At 28.9% G+C, this 17184-nt stretch overlaps 2 long non-coding RNA genes across 2 annotated transcripts in view; one reads left to right on the forward strand and one right to left on the reverse strand.

Moving 5' to 3' along the window:
- The window catches only part of LOC140049595 (uncharacterized), a 56374-nt gene extending 40988 nt beyond the window's left edge, over positions 1-15386 (forward strand). Inside the window, exons 2-3 of the long non-coding RNA XR_011845316.1 lie at positions 11071-11225; positions 12217-15386. This is a non-coding gene — a long non-coding RNA (uncharacterized lncRNA). The remainder of the gene's footprint in view (positions 1-11070; positions 11226-12216) is intronic.
- LOC140049593 (uncharacterized) lies at positions 1969-3832 on the reverse strand. The gene is made up of 2 exons (XR_011845314.1): positions 3485-3832; positions 1969-2817 (listed from the first exon to the last, which is right to left on the reverse strand). It is a non-coding gene; the product is annotated as an uncharacterized lncRNA (long non-coding RNA).
- Positions 15387-17184: the final 1798 nt, after the last annotated feature.

The following is a 17184-nucleotide window of genomic DNA, read 5'->3' on the forward strand; positions in this document are numbered from 1 at the left end:
ATACTCCTTTTAAATTAATGTTTAACCAAGCTTCTACTGTAGTTCAGTTTAGAAAATGATCTGGGAAGCTGACATCATGTCTATTTGAGTGTTTTTGACGTCATATTGCCGATATTGGATTGGTATTTATAGATTCGAAGATTCTCGTATAGTAACTGTAAATTACGAATGTCTATTTTCGAATGTATTGATTATCAACATTATTTAGAATTGACACTATTTAATGTAATTTTAAGAATATATATTTATTATTATACAAAATGTACACATTACAGTATACATCTATTTAGTCAATTGTGTAAGGATAAGTTATATTAGAAGGTTATAATAATAATAATAATACGAATTTGTAATACGCCAATTCCAGCAGACGTCATTATAGTACGTCGATAATTATTGTGTCGATAACGGATGTCCCCACACATGGTATCTTTAGTTAGAGGCACACATTTCTATATTTTTTCTTTTATATACCTTTTTCGTGTATTTTAATGTTAATTTAGACGAGTAAGTAAACAACGTACAACGTTTTATACTTAAGAACAATGTATTCGTTTATTTTGAATTCCGTCTACTTTTTCATTGAAATACACAACTTAGCGTCAATCTGTTTTGTTAAAGGATTTTTTTTTTAAATTCTGGTAACCTTACTTTATTAAAGATGGTTTGTAATTATGGGAACTTAGGGAATATGCAGATATCACGTTAATTCTTGAAAGCCAAACTTCAGGAGAATATACAGTGTTTATTGTAGAGCATTAGCTTATAAACATAACACATTTTACAGTATTAACATTTTTTGTGTGCTCAAACGCATCATTGTACATTCAATTCAACCAGTATAAAGAGCTAGGTTTTTCATGTCACTGTAGCCTGACTCTTTTGACCTCTATACCAATAGAAATTATTCAGGTTATTAAAGTCAATGACTGCAAATGGTTGACTTGTATATAATGAAGTACAATAGAACATATCTCCTTTGTATTTTCTGCATTTTTCGTTTGTAAACTTAAAACGTTTAGATAAACAGAAGTTTGCCACCATCTCTTAATATTTCATTACCACATACTTGACAGACTGACACAAAAATTATATGTTTATATTCAATAAGAAAAAAATGATGATTGAAAGATGAAGTTTTAGCATGCTCTATATAATGCTATTAAAGTTCTAATGTGGCACCTAGTTTCAACTTTTGTTTATTTTGTAGGTAGAAAATATATTAAAACTCTAAATCTGTATTGTTTATTAATCTTTTATCTTTTATATATATTCTAGGCCTACTTATATTGCTTCTTTTCTTGTGTTTTGCTGTAATTCGTTTAATAAGATAAACCAGCTCGTAGTAAATGCTATCTAAAATACTTGTTTTTAAATTATTATCATAGTATATGATATAATATCATGGTATTATTATATTATTATTATTATTATACTCATATGGTTTTTCATCTGAAGCAAAAATTAACTATTGTTTGGGTGAGGAAATATAACCATCTGTAAGTTCTGTCAATGGATAATAACTCGATGTACTGTAGACTTGGGTTACCATGACTACCACATCCTTTTTTTTTTTCTAAAATAAATAAACAGTTAGATTTTAATTTATTTTGCAGATATTATTATGTAAATTTACAAACAAATTTTTGATTATTAGTTTAAAAATATGTTTAAAAATATTTGGATATACATATTTTACTATATTAGTCTTTATAGTAATACAGTATAATTCTGGAATTTCATACTGTTCTAAATTCAATACTAGAAGTATGCAAAATGAATGAATGAACGGTTCATCATTCTGTAAATAAACTTTTGGGAATTTTAACCACGCAATTAATTAAATTAATAATAATAGTCGTTCCATTATAGCAGAAAATACATTTACATTTTGTACATGTTGTTTGTATCAAAAATTATAGGATAAATAAAACGTACTCATATATTGAAGAAAAAACAATATAAATATTCATTTTAGGAACTTTATTTATTTATAGCCTACATCTCATAATAAATTGAATGTCGACGATTTAAAGGCCTATGACTAAAACACATGAAAAATACAATGTACCTACTTCTCTGGGTTAGATCACAGTCTCGTTCAAAAATTAGAATATGGATTACAATATCATTAACTTCGTTTGAATCCAACATTAAATGTATGTTTTCTTTGTGTGGTGTTATATATAAAGGCCTTACATCTATATCTTATATCTAATCTATCCTAATGCTTATGTATATTTCGCTATATTCTCGATGTACTTAAAGTAGTTTTTAAATATTTACTTCTTTAATTTCATGTTAAACCAGGCTGGCCCAAAATTAGTAAAAAATAAATAAATTTTACAAGGTTAAAAAACAAATCATTGTTTAAATAATAATAATATTGATGATAACAAAAAAAAAACTATAATATGTCTTATGTGCACTAAAGGTTTGTGCATTTATATGCAGTATATTTGTTATATATTGTAAAATGTCATGTACTTGTTGTAAGGTTAATATTGGAAGTACAAATTATATAAACCAATTTACTTTGTCAATGGTGTACACTGAACTAATGTTCATAAAACTATATACAATTATTATACAACAATATCTCAAAGTTATTCTTCCATATAATTATGTTGGATGTAACAAAGAAAAAAAATTTATTTCAAAGTTTATTCTACAAGTTCTGGACCATGTCAAATAAAAAGTACAGAAGTCAGGATCATATTGAAGTTGTTTCTAGTGAAGTATATCTGCAGTCCCATGTAGTTCAGTTTAGCAAATTATCTGGAATCCAACCACAACCACTGTTGCATTTCATTCTACCTAAAGTAACAGATAGATAATCAACATTTAGAATAATAATACAATTTAAATAAATGTAGACTCATGTTGATACAATTAACTATTTTAACATTAGATATTATTTTCGATTTAAGATGTATTGACCCAAAAACATGAAAAATAAAGATTATTACAATCAGACTTAAAAAAAAAAATCTTTATTATATAATTGTAATATGAAATAGCCTATTCAATTTTTTTAAATCCAAATGTCTTTGTCACAGAGGCATATTCAGCACAACTTGTTTTCCATGGGTACAACATATTTATTCAACCAACAGAAAAGCATGATTCAACGGATAATGTTGATATCCTTTTTTCAATGGTAATTCTATGTTAATTATTTGTTGCAAATCTTTTAACATTTTGAGAAAGATTTGTTTATTATTTAAAAATAAAAGAAACATAAACTAGGCCTCCCTTTCATTTTTCTTTGAATGTAGCCTATGCCTATGATGTGGTATAACAGTCTAGGTTAATCGAATACACTTTCAGAATCACAGATCAATTAATTATCAAATCGTTGGATAATTTGAAAATTGAAAATACAGTTAAACCAATTAAATATTTGTATATATGCCTACTCTTCAAACCTAAGCCTAAACCCCCTCTTTTTGTGTTTCTTAATTAATAGAAGACCAACATATACCTGGTGACTAATTTTTTGAAGTGTTTGAGCCCTTCGACTGATGCGATCCAGAAGGTGCATTGCCTCTTAATGTCGATGAAGATTGACCATAATGACCACCACATTGGCCTCTCATCCCGCCATATCCACCATTTCCACCATTTCCACCATTTCCACAGCCGTTACCACGACCTCCTTTTCCTCCACTTCCTTTTCCACCTGGCATTTTCAGTAAATTGTATAATAGGACAAAATACAGAGTTGCTACCTTAAATTTGATGTTGAGATGCTTCTTAATTTAATTTTTCGCCATTCGTTCGGACATTTATAGAAATTTGTTGCCATAAACTAGCCAGTTATTTGAGAGTATTGTGTTGACGTTATATTGTCGATATTTGATTGGATAGGTATTTATAGATTCGAAGATTCTCGTATCGTAACCGTAATTTACGAATTTCTATTTCCGAATTATTGTTGTTTATTTTTTTTGTTTTTTTATTATGTTTGATTTGAGTTTTCACTGTTGTACGTAATTTTTCAAATATTATATTAATAAATACAGTATACAAAATGTAACCATTACGCCTAGTTAAACAGTCAATGTATGTAAGCAGGTTCCAAAGTTAGTGCAATACGTCGATAATTATTGTGTTGATAATGGATGTTCCGACGCCTAATAGATTTAGTTTCAGGGGCCTTTTAAAATATTGTTTTACTTTAATATACTTTTTTCGTGTATTCTACTCTTAATTGAGACGAATAAAAACAAAAAAAATACAACTCTTTATACTTAGGACAATTTATTCGTTGCTTTGAATCCATCTGCTTTTCAACGAAAAACACTAATCAGCGCCAATCTATTCTTTTGAAGGTTTTTTTTGTTATCCTGTTAAACGTTAATTTATGAAGCACACTTGCAATTATCACACATTTTTATTTTATCAGATATTAAGGGATACAGGAATATAAATTTTACAACGTATACTGTAACATGAGACACGAAAATTACATTTTTATGCTTACTTTACATTATTTATTATAAAAATATTGCATAGAAATTTAAAATGAGACTAATTGCTGCAATATGCCTTATGCCTATGTGTTTTACACTTGAGCATAATTATTTGTTATGAAAATGAGAAAGCTAATTATTTTTTTTGCAAACAGTGGCATATTAAATACAATATCAGATTTTAATTTATTCAATAATGTATTAAATTATTATAAATTCTAAAAATATAACCTTCTAAACTGGGGAAAGCTGTGAACATGTTACATTACCCAACGTTTGAACTAGACAAATATTGTTTTATGTTTTATAGGCCATCATTTCATACAATAGTTAGTTCAGTTAACAGGTTTTAAAAGGTATTATCTTGTACATTAGCAGGGCAATATGCAGTTATTGTGTGTTAATTCTTGGCGGCCAAAATATGGAACCTAGGCAGTGTTTGTTGTTTTAAAAAATAGCCTACTGAACATAGTAACACAATTTTGCAGCAAAACATTGTGTATGCTCAAACGCACCATTGTACATTTAATTCAACATGTTTAAACAGCAACGTAAAGGGATTTCCATGCCATTGTAGCCTGACCCTTATTGACCTCTATACTAATACAACCTTATTTAGGTTATTGAAGTCAATAACTGTAAATAATTGACTTGTATACAACGAAATAACTCCTTTGTACCATATTGCATCTATCTCCTGCATGCTGTAGACGGTGTTTCTTATTGTAAACTTTAGTTTAGCACAATCTTTAAATTTAGTTCATTTCATTCACAACATCTTGGCAGAAGTAGACTTACACTATTCACCAACAAATGACATGTTTCTATTAAAAAATGAAACAATAAATTATGATTTTTAGAGTTATTTCTTTCTATTAATGTGCATTTAGAACGAATTAGTTTCAATTTGCTAACTTTATATTATATCAAGATACACCAATTTGTAGGTGGAAAATCGCACAAATTCTAGCAGTACATCTGTATTGTTTATTATAGTCTTTCAAATATTTTTATTGTTCCACTTTCTTTTATAATGTAGACCAGATCGCAATAAATACTCTTTTTAATGTATCACTATGCATTTTATGTACGCTACTATTATTACTTTAATACTTAGGCTATAATGATTTTGATATCATTTTTAAAAGTTTAGTTGTTGAATGAATGTGTTTTTCAAAAGGAAATAAATTGAGGTTGAGAATATCTTATTGTAATTTTATGTCTTAAGCATACATTTAAATATTGAATAAGTGAATATAACTAATTGTCTGCTCTCTGATAACAATAACTCTTGTAAATCGATTTAGGCTTGTGTTACTGTGAGTAAAGGTGGTATTATACCCTCATATTCTAGAAATAAAAAAACGAATGTACATTATGTTTTATTTTCTCTTGTCATAAACAAATTAAATTAATTTTGCTACATTGTTAGTCATTAGTGGATGGAATTTTCACATGCAAATGTACAATAAAACTGTAAGACTGTAAAAAAAAGTGTATTTTGTATGTAAATGAATGGTTGATTATTCTAAAAATAAACGTTGGAAAATTTAATCACACAGTAGGGTAAATTATTGATGATAATACTCATTTTTTATGAACCTTAGTTGTTCATGTTTTTTTTTTTGGAGGGGGGTGGGGCAATAAATCTTTTAAGTAATCAATACACACCTACACACTAGGATCAACAGCTGCAAATTTCGCTTGTGCAAAAAATAGAATTTTTGAATTTAGCAATTGGGATAATTATAATGTTATTTAGATTATAAATTTAGTTTCTTCTTAGTTTTAACATTTTCTTGCATTTGTATTGCCCCGAAGCAGGTTTAAGTTATTGATTATCTTCTCAACATTAAAATCCATAGAATTTATTTTATTTTAAATGGCAGACGTTTAGCAATGATTCTATTTTAACTGACTAGTAACTTTAATAAATAAAAGAATGACATCAAAATAATTAAAATAATATATTCTTTCCTTAATTCAAAATACACTGTACAGTGAAACTGAACTTTGAACTTTTTTATTCAAACGAATACAAATACAATTTCGCATCATAACGAAGGCAACGTGCGGAAATGTAAAACACACATTATTAAACATCCAGAGCCATGTTATGTCAATCGTGCTTTAAAATTGTTTTTGATTAAAAAAAAAAATTGCTTAAATTTTTAATCTTGTATAAACCAACACAAATTGGTTTTTTTCTTTTCCTTTTCTACTTGTACTACTAATACTTTTTTTAGTTGTGGGTATCGCCCACCATTATTGTTTTTCTATTACCTTCATATCATTAAATCATTTTCTCTTCATATTATTATTATTTTTGTTTTTTGCTGTTTTTTTCAGCATGGTTTCTTCAATATTATTTGAAAGAAAGTAATTAAGTGTGTCCTAATTCTAGCATGTAGTTATCACACATTATATTTGTAGTGGATTTTAAACTTAATAACTTATATTTTAATCCTATATTTTCTAATAAAGGTATTAGAGCATTTGTAATTTTTAGCTGTTTTATTTTGATATCATTTGCAATATAATTTGTTATTTCGTTAATTTACTTCTGTAGTGATACATTTTTAGTATTTTACAATTGAAATTCAAAACAGTGAAACAAGACAAAAATAAGACAAACATAGACAACACTGATTGACAAATAGAAGTACCTCAAAGTATTATAGCTGGCATAATTTTAACCGTCATATTTTATATTGTCATAAATATTGATAAATTTACCGAGTGCTAAATTAGGTAACTTTAAATATTATAAATAGTCTCAAACGAAAAGTATGTACACATATTTTGAAAAAGCATAATATGACGCTGAACTGTAATACTGAACTTTGAACCAGCTAAACTGAACTCAATGGAATTTTCCGTCATTCTAAATGTATATGTGAATGTTGTTGCTGTTTAGGCTAATCGATATAAATTAACACACACTAGTTGCATTCATAGTATTTTATTATTAAAACAAAATGGTAGAAAAAAAATAAAAACAAAAACAAAGAAAATATAACTTTTTTCCTTAATTATAAATATTATATTAAAATTAAGACTAAACTCAATTTTAGGATATTGCATCAGACTAGAAATGCACTACTTTAAAAATATATTTATGGTTTTAGATCTGGCTGAAATTGTATTTTAAGTAGCCCCAACCTTCTAGTAATAATTTCTAATGTGATATATTGTACAATATAACTCTATAACCCTACAATCTATACATTTTACAGGCAGTATTATGTGTTATGTTATTTTACTATTTTTACTTTAGTTCTATTTAATATTTTTATTAATTTACTTAATATAATAAATCAAATTCGTATGGAAAGTTTAGTTATATTTTATTATAAAATACAATAAATAAATGTTAAATTATCAAGTATTTTGAAAATAAACTATATCAAAAACATTTTGTAGGCCCTACATATATTATCATTGAAGTTTTTTACAGTTTCTATATTAAATTATCATCATTATTCCTAATCTATCTTCCTAATTTTATTAATTATTTATTTTTTAATATTTATTTTAGCCACTGAAAATAGGACATAAAAGCTTAATTAATGGTTATAACATAGTGAGTTGCGTAGTTTAGCCTTTATCTATGAGTTCTTAATCTCAATAAACAAGGCTATACAGTGTAAATGGCGGAAATAGGTACAAACAGTACGGCCAGTGACGACGAAAACGGTCGAGTTTTTGTTTATCAGTGTGTTACAATAAATAATCTTAATCTTTTTCACTTTCTGAATTCAAGTAATTTCGTCAAACATTATTGTTTAAGTCAATGTATTTATAGGCCTATAAAGTGTAGAGAGAAGGATTGGTAAGCTGAAATCTATTGTTAACTTGTAATATTCGATGTTATGATATCTATGCAATGCTTTAGATGTTGTGACTAACGAACCAACACTTCAGCCATTTTGAATTACAAGTTGGCAATGAACGAATTGTGAAACCTTTCGCTAATAACCTTTGTGCTACTACCGGCATTTAACGGTAGTATCGTCCTTAGGGGGAAAGTGCATATGCATATTCAATAGGATGCTATATTAGTTTGGCAAAGTTAACCTGAGCTTTGCAGTAGTTATATTAATTCCAGCTGCTATTGAATAATATAACGGGTTTTGTTAGAAATAATGTAATTTAATTGTACGCTCTCTGGTTACAATTTCCCGAATAATAATGTCCACAAAAGTTACTAAATTGTCTGGTATATTAATATCTACTTCACACTATGTGAGTAGATAACTATAATACTGTAGTATCTGGCCAAACAGCGATTATATTGCCACCTTATATAGTATTTTGTGCCCGTGAAGCGCACTATAAGTAAAATGTTAACTTTTGTTCTTTAGTTGTTGCCAAATTTCATAAAGTATGATATTGCATAGTAATTTACTTGCAAATATGTTTGTTTTCATAGCAAATAAATTTAACATTTGTGAATGCATAACTGAACTGATGAAACATGCTAGAATGTTCTACAATTCTATAAATAATTCTGTGGAATTTCAATCATTCTAATTCAGATGAACCCTATAATAATTATGAATACTTATTTTTATCTACTTATTTATATCTATGAATCTCCAATTAACATACTAATTTTAGCAGGGCTAACAGCCCACATGTATTTTAGAGACAGAATGTTTTATTTTACCATTTAATTTACTACATTCGTATGGAATGTTATTTTTAAGGAATGCAATAGATATATCTATATGATTTTAACGTAACAGATATTGTAAAAAAAAAAGTCATTGAAGTAAAGTAAACATCCTGAGTTTGTAATATTAAATTGTTATCAATAAAACATAAATTGATGAATTATTGTCAATCCACTATTATTCTTATTCAAATAAGAATATAAATAATTACATTTTTGTTAAATACTTTCTTGAGCCACAGGAGGTACTGTAGTAAACCTAAAAGCTAAATGGTTATGACTTTATAGCGATTTCCGTGTTTTAGCCTTTATCTATGAGTCCTTAATCTCAATAAACACGGCTATATGATGTAAATTGAATGGCCTTAACGAATACAAACGGTACGGCCGAAAGTGTATGTTACAGTAAAATATACCACCATTGTCTGAATTCAATCAATTTCGTCAAACGTTAATTTTCAAATTTAATTATTTCTATAAAGTGTAGAGAGAATGCATAGGTAAGCTGACAATCTTGTGTTGACTTGAATTAGTCGATGTTATGATATTTGTGCAAAGCTGCAGATAACGAACCAATCGTTTTGCCACACTTGCAGCCATTTTGAATTAGTTGGCAAAATCACGAATTGTGAAACCTTTCGCTAATAACCTTTGTGCTACTACCGGCATTCAACGGTATTATTGTCCTTAGAGGGAAAGTGGATATGCAGTAGTTATAATCCCAGCTGCTTTTGAATAATATAACAGGTTTTATTGGAAAGAATGTAATTTAATTGTACGCTGATTACAATTTTTCCGAATAATAATGTACACAGAAGTTACTAAAATTGTCTGGCATATTATTATCTACTTCAGACTATGTGAGTAGATAACTATGATACTGTAGTATCTGGCCAAGCAACCGTTATTATGACATATTATAGTATGTTGTGCCCGTGAAGCGTACCTATGGGTAAAGTGTTAACTTTGGTTCATGATAAAACTAAGACCAGGATTTCGCAGATCCTAGTGTGTCACGGGTGCCTCTGAAAATTAAATGGTGAATGACATTGTTTCTAGCGAAACGTTATAGTGTACACTTTATAAAATGGTCGTTTAAGTTCCTAGACTTATTTTGGTGAATCTTGCAGCATACCACTTCTGCCTAGATTATTATATCATACTTCGTTTGCATTGCCATAATTCCCCCGTTATTCTTTTTGTATTGTTGCTGAAACTACAACAGCCAATAAATTCGACATGCATTTATTATTCTATTAGAATGTTCGAATATTAATGACTTATTTCAATATTCCACTTGATCTAAAATGCAAATAATACTGTACAACCGGTCTTTGTTTGCATCTTGTTCTATAATCAGCATAACAGACACCATTCTGGCACCTTTTTTCGACAATTACCCTTTGTCTGAAATTCATACCCCCTCTGTTAGTTTTAATACATTCAAAATATGATATTTCTATCAGTATTCCTTATTTTCTCAAGCAAGGGGTGGAGAAACATTACATAGAATTTCCTTGTAACATCGTGTGATGCCAGCAAATGTTGGCCTATTGATCCCGTCGCCTAGAAACCGGTCCGGAACAACATCTTCTTTTACAATTTTCGAAAGTTCATGTCCTTTGTCGAACCCCTTGGCTTTTAGTTTTCGTTGGCATAACCAAATATGGAAGTGAAAAGCAGCTTGGTTCAGATAAATCGTCATTAAACATTCATATTTCGGCAGGGATCGTCTGAAGATCTCGTTTCCCGACCATTTTTGGAACAAAAACGGGTGGACCTAACTGTATACTGAGCAATATTACCTCTGCGAACAAGCTGATTTCTTTACAATATGGTTTGAATTTCTACGAAAGTTTGTGAACCTGATTTTGTCATTTTACCATTCTTTACAACATTACACTACTTGCTTTGTTGTAGGAGTAGTACTATGGAGAAAGAATCAGAATCAAAGAGTGAAGCTGTCTCCAAAAGCGAAGCTACTAAAAAGGAGTTGGAAAATGACCCAAATTATAAGAGAGCGACGAGTCTAACTACACCCGACTGTAATGACGATTCTCCGAGACGCAAAAAGAGTAAGTCAGCCATTTATATTACGATATTGTATTTCATGACTGTAAACCATTAAGAAGAAAAAAATATGGTAGATTTGCAGTCATTAACAAAGAATCTGTTCGATTCTCATTAACTTACTATTTCCTAAACTATTATCCAAAAGTAGCATCTAATTTACCCACTATGTCGATAGGAAACGCTCGGCAATGTACAGCAGACCTCAAACGTTAAATATTATTATGCGTAGGCTTAAATTCGGCAGTATTCTAGTCTATGAGCGGTAGTAGTGTTCACCCTGTCTAAAATACAATTCTTAATATAAATTTTCAATATATTCGTTTAGTAAAATTCTAGTTGTTGTTGCATGCAATTTGAAATGCAATGCATGGATTTTTTTTTTTTTGTTGTTCAATCATTAATTAGCCATTAATATTAATTGTAATGATTATTCATAAAGACCAAAAAGTTATTTTTAACATGTTACTTGACCTGCTGGTAGTATTACTAAAATTATTTTAAAACTCGGTTCGAATAGTACAAATAATGCTCATTATACATTTGGACTCATAAAATTTAAATGATGTACTGCTGCTTTACATATTATATGAAGTTACAAAACGTATATACTGATATACAGTAACAATGGACATTTCAACAAACAATAGCCATGCATAGCGATATATATTAGTATGTTTGTAATTAAATATAAGATTGGAATTAATTCACATGAATTGGTTAATATCAAACAAAACCAGCCTTTATATATTTGATTTCTAGCCGTAATCACTGTATATTTAACGTCTACTGTGTTTTGTGGATGTCTTAATACTACCACAAAATTATAATTAGAGAAGAAAATGCCTATTAACCTGAATAAAATTATAACCCTTACATTTTAACGATACCCGGATGTTCAATTTAATTCAATCGACCTATTCTTATAAGTGGTTTCCTTGTGTGGTTTTTTTTTAAACAAAAATTCATGATATTTAACTTTCCTTTCTATTTCAGAGGAAGATATGAAGCCGGTGACCAAAAACTAGAACGAATTAATATAAGTGCCTTCCGAGTTTATTTTATCATACAACACCAGTTCTCACAATAGTTAAGTCACCGTGTCTGTTTAGTTTGATATCTTATGATCAGTTAAAGTCGTAAAAAATAAACACAATTAACTACTTCCTTTATCGTTTTATCCAATTTAAACAAGAACAATCGTCATTAAAATATTCACTTTATGATCAAGATTCAAGGTAATATGCTTCACTATTTTGTATTAAATAGAAATAGTAAAGTAAATCATCTTATAAAAAGTATACATTAATTGGATATAAAACCATAAGAAAAAAAAATGCAGCCTGTGTAACATAAAAATACAGCTGCTGTGCGATAATGGTTATTATGTATCATTACTAAACATATATGCCTATACTGAACCAAGGTGCCAAAGACAGTATATTTTATTGTATTAATAAATAAAAATAGCATTACAATCTATATTTTATAATGTAATCAAACAATATATATAGGTCTACTAGCTATATAATACAATATACGAATACAGTTATGCATAAATGAATATTGTATTGCAGTACATTTGGTTTGTATGTTCATCATATTTATATATCATATACTATCATTATTGTTTAAGTTATGATTATCATTTTTGTTATTTAAAGCGTTTTTATATTAATTTAGTGTATAATAAATAATTGAAATTGTATAATATATATACACGATTATAATAGATTTATGTTACTTGATTAAAAACAGTACTTACTAACAAACTAACTAGCAAATTGAAGTTTATAATGTTATAATAATAATTGTGTACATTATTACTAGATTTGCAACGAGCGATCGTTATTGTAAAAAAAAAGGTTGTAGTTTTAAAACTGCCCTCTATAGCGGCACCATAGTTAGTGTTGGGAACTCAACGCCAGAGGACGCCCTTTCTTATTAATCCAAACTGTAGAAATTTAATAATAGAGTATCTATTTTTAAGTCGTTTAATATTTTTATATTATGTATATGTCGTCATTTTTATGGTACTGAGATATTATTATAATTATTTTAATGTATTTCCCCCATAGCAATCCGTATTCAATTCGAAACTACTTACCTTTATAATTAGGCCTAGTATAATGTGGTTATCATAACATTTATAATAGTTAGTTATTTATTTGTTTATAATTTCTTTTCAAATTGATACATACCGTCGTGTAAAGACATTGCATAAAACAATTTTAATTTATTTAAACAAGTATTTGAGGAAATTTTTGTTGCGATAGAAAGACAGTATAATATATATATATATCAAAGTCATGTTTCATATGGAAATGAATCATAATATTATTCAAATATTACTTGTTCTATTGTCATTTATGATAATCATCTTTATAATTTTGCTTTATTTTCAATGTATTAATTCCGGCGCGTTGCTGGTACACAGTCCCTAATATAGTATTATAAGTGGTTGATCGGTATTATGACCCCAATCATCCCCAGTCCATATCTTGATGACTCTAATGTCAATAGTCAAGGTCTGTTCGCCATATGAATGCATGTTCCAGTTTTTTTATTTTAAAATGATCTTTTTCTCATGTCAAAAAAGAGGCCTAATAAGCAAATTTTTTTTCATTATTCTTCATGAAAGCTTTTTTTTTATGACTAAACACCAACGGCATGATATTTTTCTTGTTTACAAATAAGCAAACTGTGTTTAGAATCCTCTAGAAGAGACTTCAGAAAATCTTTTAATCCTGAATATTTTAGGTCGTATATATTTATATTAGTTTGATAATGAGCACTTTTTTCAGAATCTGAAAATCGTTTTGAATAATATTAAAATAAGGAAACATTTCAAAATCCGTTGCCCAATGAGCAAACCTCGTTTAGAATCTCAGACGCGATCTCTTTCAAAATCTGTTCTCTAATGAGCCAACCTCGTTTTGAAACTTAAAGATATTTAAGATAATCTTACACGCAACTAGGCGTTCTCTTTCAAAATCTGTTGGCTAATACGCAAACTTTGTTCAGCATCTGGAACATCGTTTAAAATCTGAGAGATATTTCAGATAATCTTACACACAACAAGGTGTTCTCTTTCAAAATCCGTTAGCTAATCCGCAAACTTTGTTCAGCATCTAGAACATAGTCCAAATCTGAGAGATATTTCAGATAATCTTAAACGTAGGAAGGCGTTCTCTTTCAAAATCCGTTAGCTAATACGCAAACTTTGTTCAGCATCTAGAACATAGTGTAAAATCTGATAGATATTTCAGATAATCTTAAACGCAACAAGGCGTCCTCTTTCAGAATCGTTTGGCTAATAAGCAAACTTTGTTCAGCATCTAGAACATAGTCAAAAATCTGATAGATATTTCAGATAATCTTAAACGCAACAAGGCGTTCTCTTTCAAAATCGTTTGCCTAATAATAAGCAAATTTTGTTCAGCATCTGGAAGGAATTTCTTATAATCTCTCAATTCTTGAAAAACGGAGCCAAGTACCTGTATGCCCACTTTATCTAACAACATGGAAACTTTATTATATGTTAGTTATCGGGTTTTTTATTGCTATCTAATGAAGCTAATGTTCTCTTAAAATCGGTTGGCTAATATTCAAACTATCCAGCTTATAAACCTCTTAATAATTTTCCATTTGAAAGTGGCAAAGGTTTGTGTTCTGCACTATACTTTTCGGTTCTGAAACAAATTTCAGATAATCTTCAATTGCTACTAATCCGCTAGCATTATGGTGCTTTAATCTTGTAGTTCAAAATAACAGACTTGAATCAATAAGCCCTTGTTATTCATCTTCATCTGAAGATGTATCGGTTTATGGAACTACTACTGCATCCGTTTCCGTCAACTATGTGTACCTTGACAAACACACTTTAGTCGATGACTATGCACATAAAAGTGTAAATTCTGGATTGAAATTTAAATATTATCGCTAGTCCTGATAATCACCAGTCCTGTCAAAATAATGGCAAATTTAATTCTTCTGGTATTCTTCTTCTTTTGGACAATTGCCAAATGACACCCTAAAAACATTTCTGTAGAATCTGTATTCGTTTTTTTTTCTCGTAGGCCTACTAATATTTGCCAATCTTTAAGAATATATATTGTTATTATATTATGATTATGAACAAATAAAGCATTTTAGTGTTCAATATATATGATGTATCTGTTCTTAATTATAAAAACGATGTGTTCTGTCTATGGTATCTCTCAAATAGACCACCCTCTAACGAATACACTTTCCTCATATCTTATATTCGAAATGCAATTTGGAAATCGCACAGTAGCGTCTACAAGTCACGCAAAACGTGTGGCGGGATACTTAGGAACGCTAAGAAGCAAAGTGAAATATATGACAATACTAACATATTCAACAACTCATGTTTTCCAGCCCTGTGTAGACTAATTAATAAACCAAAAATAAAAACATTTCGGGCATAACAACAATACCAATTACAATAGTTCTCTCAAATAATATTTTGTATAAAGTACTTTCATCAGTAGTCTTTTCCATGTGTAATATTTCCTTTTAAAAATAATTATTTAACTTTTTAATGTTGTGAACTTTGATGTTTGAAATCTTGTACCGATTTTATATGTAAATCTCGCGCAATTCAGTTTTATTTTATATATACTACAAAGAGAAATATTGAATAAAAGCAGAGTAATGAATGAATGAAAAAATCGGGTAAAAATTGCCAAATTTCTACCATTTGCTTTTTTTGTCATAATTGGGTACTATATCATAATTTACATGCGCAAACGGACACAATGTGTTCTGCGCATGTTACTTCAACATATTTTAAAAAGTCATATTTTGGGAAATATTTGGAAAAATCTCTGTACTATATAGTACAGGAACATTTTCTACAAATGGCAAAATTTTGACCCATTGCTTTTTTGACATAATTAGTCACTATATCATAATTTACATGCGCAGACGCACATAATGTGTTCTGTGCATGTTACCTCAACATATTTTAAAAAGTCACATTTTAACAATTTCCGAAAAAAATCCGGTAAAAATTGCTTATTTTCCACCCTTTGCTTTTTTGTCATAATTGGGTATTATATCAATTTACATGTGCAAATACACATAATGTGTTCTGCGCATGTTACTTCAACATATTTTAAAAAGTCATATTTTGGGCAATATTTGAACAAATCTCTGTACTATATAGTACAGGAACATTTTCTACAAATGGCAAAATTTGACCCATTGCTTTTTTGACATAATTAGTTACTATATCATAATTTACATGCGCAAACGCACATAATGTGTTCTGCGCATGTTACTTTAACATATTTTAAAAAGTCATATTTTGGGCAATATTCGGAAAAATCTCTGTACTATAGTACAGGAAAATTTTCGAAAAATGGTCAAATTTCGACCCTTTGCTTTTTTGTCATAATTGGTTACTATTATAATTTACATTCGCAGACGCACATAATGTGTTCTGCGCATGTTACCTTAACATATTTTAAAAAGTCATATTTTTGGCAATTTTCGGGAAATACCTGTACTATAGTACAGGAAAATTTTCGAAAAATGACCAAATTTCGACCCTTTGCTTTTTTGTCATAATTGGGTTCTATATAAATTTACATGCGCAAACGCACATAATGTGTTCTGCGCATGTTACTTCAACATATTTTAAAAAGTCATATTTTTGGCAATTTTCGGGAAAATCTCTGTACTATAGTACAGGAACATTTTCGAAAAATGACCAAATTTCGACCATTTGCTTTTTTTGATATAATTGGCTACTATATCATACTCAGCATATTTTAAAAGTCATGTTTGGGTAATTTTCGAAAAAATCCCTGTACTTATAGTAGAGAAAAATTTTCATAAAATGGCCAAATTTCGACCCTTTGCTTTTTTGTCATAATTGGTTACTTTATCATAATTTACATGCGCAGAGGCACATAACGTGTTCTGCGCATGTTACCT

This window comes from Antedon mediterranea, chromosome 5 (assembly GCF_964355755.1).
Source record: "Antedon mediterranea chromosome 5, ecAntMedi1.1, whole genome shotgun sequence".
Taxonomy (NCBI): Eukaryota; Metazoa; Echinodermata; class Crinoidea; order Comatulida; family Antedonidae; genus Antedon; species Antedon mediterranea.